Source organism: Thalassophryne amazonica, chromosome 21, assembly GCF_902500255.1.
Source record: "Thalassophryne amazonica chromosome 21, fThaAma1.1, whole genome shotgun sequence".
NCBI classification, from domain to species: domain Eukaryota; kingdom Metazoa; phylum Chordata; class Actinopteri; order Batrachoidiformes; family Batrachoididae; genus Thalassophryne; species Thalassophryne amazonica.
Window position 1 is genome coordinate 16,692,886 of NC_047123.1, and position 5,455 is coordinate 16,698,340.

Consider the following 5,455-nt stretch of genomic DNA (forward strand, 5'->3'; position numbering starts at 1 on the left):
TGAAAAATTAACTGAAATGTTGCTGAAAATGTACCAGTTCGGTCGTATTTCAAGCTTATAAAGTCATAATTTTGCAATTTTAAAGCAATAATTAAAGTAATAAGAAATTTCTCATTTTCTTTGTATCAAATCACAAACAGCAGAGATCAGTGGCAGCACATTATGTTGCCACAGAGCTGTGAAGGGTAGCAGCTGAAAACAGCATCTCTGCTCTAAACTGAAGGAAAAAAAAACCCTGCTAGGAAAATCCGACATTAATCCAGAACTTCCTTCTGTGTCCGTGTGTGATGATATATTCAGAAATTTACAGTTTATTTTGCAGTTGAAAGGCTTTGTGTTTCCAAAAAGCTCTGAGTTTGAAAAACAACAGGCGTGTGATCAGTGTGTGTGAGAGAGAGAGAGAGAGAGAGAGAGAGAGAGAGAGAGAGAGAGAGGAGAGAGAGAGAGAGAGAGAGAGAGAGAGAGAGAGAGAGAGAGAGAGAGGGGAGGGGCACAGCATCAGTGAAAGAGGAAAGTGCAACTGATTCACAAAGTTTGTCATTTAAAATGGCAGGTTCAGCTCTTATTCAAACAAGGAAATTGGGTATTACATTGTTTAAAAATAAATGTCATACAGTCCCACTCAAACGTAAAAAAAAAACCCAACACAAAAACAAAACTCTGGATGACAGAAAAACTGCCTGCTTCACTGCATTTATCATTTTTTGAAGAATGTAAATGCTATGTAAATTAAATAATAATGTTTTTAACACTTTCAAAGTTATTTAATTTATTAACTTGGACTTTGACAGAAACATGCAAAAAAAAAGAACTTTGATCTTACAAATATTATAATTTTTTTATTTTTTATTATTCTTGCTTTCAGTGTATCTAAAAATCACTCACAATTAAGCAGGGACATCCCTGAAAAAGACGTTGCTTGGATGGCAGCATGTGTTGCTCCAAAACCTGGAGGTACCTTTCAGCATTGATGGTGCCATCACAGATGTGTAAGTTACCCGTGCCCTGAGCGCTAACACACCCCCATACCATCACAGATGCTGGCTTTTGAACTTTGCGCTGGTAACAGTCTGGATGGTCTTTTTCCCCTTTTGTCCGGAGGACATGGCATCCATGATTTCCACAAACAATTTGAAATGTGGACTCATCAGACCACAGCACACTTTTCCACTTTGCGTCTGTCCATTTCAAATGAACTCGGGCCCAGAGAAGGCGGCGGCATTTCTGGATGTTGTTGATCTATGGCTTTCGCTTTGCATGGTAGAGTTTTAACTTGCACTTTGTAGATGTAGCGACGAACAGTGTTAACTGACAATGGTTTTCTGAAGTGTTCCTGAGCCTGCGCGGTAACATCGTTTACACAATGATGTCAGTTTTTAATGCAGTGCTGCCTGAGGGATCAAAGGTCACGGGCATTCAATGTTGGTTTTCGGTCTTGCCGCTTACGTGTAGAAAGTTCTGCAGATTCTCTGAATCTTCTGATTATATTATGGACTGTAGATGATGGAATCCCTAAATTCCTTGCAATTGAATGTTGAGAAACATTGTTCTTAAACTGTTGGGCTGTTTTTTCCGCCAGTTACTTATCTTCAACATTGTATTTTCTTTTAATGCGATACACTTTTTGAAGGAGGTTCCTTTTGTGGTTTTGGCCTCAGAAATATTGACATTTTGGAGATCTCTGCTCTGAGGCAATTGATTTTCTGTTGTCTTTTTCCACCACGGCACAGTATTCCTTTTCCTAATTTTGGTTCTTCTCTCTGAATAATATAGGTCTAATTTGCTTTGGATTTACCATGCTGCTCCATAATTTACACAGTTTAGGTCTGACAGTGTTGTTCTTTGTGGGACCAGTCTGGCCAATCCCAGGTTAACTTTCTGCAGCATACTTTTGAACTTTTTATTCTCATTGTTACAGTTAAACCCAAAAGACAGTGGATTAGGACTCAAATTGCAGAGCAAGAAGTAAAAAAACAACACTATTGTAACAGCACGTTTTCAATAAATGATACAAGCCAAGAAGCCAGGCACTGGAGGAGGGAGAGACCGCTGAAGCGGGCAGGAGCCAGAAACGACCTACCAGACTACCTACCAGAATAAAGCCCCGTGAGACCCAAGAGCACTCTTCAGGCCCATACCCCTCCCACTCCACCAAATACTGAAAACCCCAGCCTCCACAAGGTGCTGGTACAGACTGACTTCATAGGAGAGATGTGGAAAACAGGATGGATCCTGAGTGTCCGGGGCAACTTGAGTTTAACAGCAACAGATGACTTCATCCACCACAAATGGACCCAGGTATCGAGGAGCCAGCTTCTTGGCTGTCACCTTCAGAGGAACATGTGAGAATGATTTCTGCTTGATGTGTGCTTAAAAAGCTTTCATTAAAAAGGTGATGGATAATGCATAGGTTGTGAGTTCTTCTTTTCAATCAATGGTTGGGTTTGGTTCAGTTTTTAAGTCACAAATTGAATCATTTTCATCCCCACACATACATTCTTTATATTTAAACACAAGGAAAAAACAAGATCCAAAGTATGATCCTTTGTATGTGTGTTCTTGGAGACATGCTACCTAAAGTTAAAAGACTGTTATAGTGATAAGCTCAGTGGCCATATTACAGGATGCATAAACAATGTGAAGGTTAGAATTAACTAATTAAAATTTAACAATGGAAGAGAAAGTCATTAAATTCACTTAAAACAATTTGGTCACACCAGGAGACCAACAAGTTAAAATACTATTAAAGGTTTTCAAAGAATGAACCTTCATCTGTCACTCAAATGCCAAAAAAAAAAAAGTCTGCCTGCATGTGAGTGTCCCAAAACACAGCAGCAAGACCTCCACCATGACCCAAAAGACGCAAGAGGTACATGACACACTTGAGATGTGTGTGTGTATACATGATGACACACTTGAGATGTGTGTGTGTGTATGTATACATACACAAGGGGTGATTGAGAATTTTAGAGCCTGACCCATAAAAAGTCTGATTCTCCATCTTTTGCATTCCGAGAACCCAACATTTCTCAACTTTGCACCCAGTGAGTCAAAAAAAAAAAAAAAATGCTCAAGAAATGTTGATTTTTCAGCATGCAAAAGATGAACATGAAAACATAAAATGACATGAAAAATGAATATGAAATATGCATCATATTTAAGTTAAATTGCCTCACATTGTGTCTTTAACAGTACAGTAGTGTTCAGAATAATAGTAGTGCTATGTGACAAAAGATTAATCCAGGTCTTGAGTAGTATATTATTGTTACTTGGGAAACAAGGTACCAGTAGATTCAGTAGATCCTCACAAATCCGACAAGACCAAGCATTCATGATATGCACACTCTTAAGGCTATGAAATTGGGCTATTACTAAAAAAAAAAAGTAGAAAAAGTGGTGTTCACAATAATAGTAGTGTGGCATTCAGTCAGTGAGTTCATCAGTTTTGTGGAACAAACAGGTGTGAATCAGGTGTCCCCTATGTAAGGATGAAGCCAGCACCTGTTGAACATACTTTTCTCTTTGAAAGCCTGAGGAAAATGGGACATTCAAGACATTGATCAGAAGAACAGCGTAGTTTGATTAAAAAGTTGATTGGAGAGGGGAAAACTTACACGCAGGTGCAAAAAATTATAGGCTGTTCATCTACAATGATCTCCAATGCTTTAAAATGGACCAAAAAAAACAGATGTGTGGAAGAAAACAACCATCAAAATGGATAGAAGAATAACCAGACTGGCAAAGGCTCACCCATTGATCAGCTCCAGGATGATCAAAGACAGTCTGGAGTTACCTGTAAGTGCTGTGACAGTTAGAAGACGCCTGTGTGATCTGTTAAATAAAAGGCATGTGCAGAAGAGGTTACAATTTGCCAAAGAACACATCAACTGGCCTAAAGAGAAATTGAGGAATATTTTGTGGACAGAGTAAAATTGTTCTTTTTGGGTCCAAGGGCCACAGACAGTTTGTGAGATGACCCCCAAACTCTGAATTCAAGCCACAGTTCACAGTGAAGCATGGTGGTGCATGCATCATGATATGGGCATGTTTCTCCTACTATGGTGTTGGGCCTATATATCGCATACCAGGTATCATGGATCTGTTTGGATATGTCAAAATACTTGAAGAGGACATGCCCTTGAAACAGGTGTTTCAACAAGACGATGACCCCAAGCACACTAGTAAACGAGCAAAATCTTGGTTCCAAACCAACAAAATTCTCGCATGAAAAACTGTGGTTATACAACTAAATACTAGTTTAGTGATTCACAGGATTGCTAAAAAAGCAGTTTGAACATAGTAGTTTTGAGTTTGTAGCATAAACAGCAGATGCTACTATTATTGTGAACTCCCCCCCCCCCCTTTTTCTACTTGTCTTAAATGTCCCATTTTCCTCAGGCTTTCAAAGAGAAATGCATGTTCAACAGGTGCTGGCTTCATCCTTAAATAGGGGACACCTGATTCACACCTGTTTGTTCCACAAAATTGGTGAACTCACTGACTGAATGCCACACTATTATTGTGAACACCCCCTTTTCTTTTTCTTTACTAATAGCCCAATTTCATAGCCTTAAGAGTGTGCATATCATGAATGCTTGGTCTTGTTGGATTTGTGAGAATCTACTGAATCTACTGGTACCTTGTTTCCCATGTAACAATAAGAAATATACTCAAAACCTGGATTAATCTTTTTAGTCACATAGCACTACTATTATTCTGAACACTACTGTAGATTACAAATGTTGAATTACTTTAATTTATTCTGCTCAATGATGTGTGTGAAGGGCCCATCATATAGAGCCAATGACCCCAGGCACTGAGAGGCTGTTAGCTCATACCACTATTAAAATATTAATCACTGTTTTCTGGTTTGGAGCAAAGCCCTGTCCACAGCACCACTTGATTTGTTATACATCATAAGTTCAGACCATCAGTGCTGAAGCCTGCTGTCCCACAGACTGGCATAGAAGATGATAGCGGTGTGCAGACTGGAGCTGTGTCTGCTCTCTTTGTTTATAATGTTATTTATAGCTCCTTGCATTTTTTTGCGTGAAAGTCATGCTAAAAGGTCCTATGAATTATATGCTGCAAAACATTTTAAAGAAAGGTTTGTGTTATAATACCTTTTGACACTTTTTATTGCAGGCAAATATTGGCCTCAGATATTGATATCAGCCTCCAAACCTTGTCAATATTCGGTATCGGCCCTTAAAAATACATTTCGGTCAACCCCCAGTTACACCATGCCAAACAACACATCGACAAGAAATGGTGCAACATTTTGTGGATTGACGAAAGCAGTATCGTTCTTTTTGAGTCTCGGGGCCACAGACAGTTTGTCCAATGACCCCCAAAAACTGAATTCAAGCCACAGTACATTATGAAGACAGTGACGCATGATGGTGCAAGCATCATGACATGGGGATGTTTCTCATAATATGGTGTTGGGCCTATT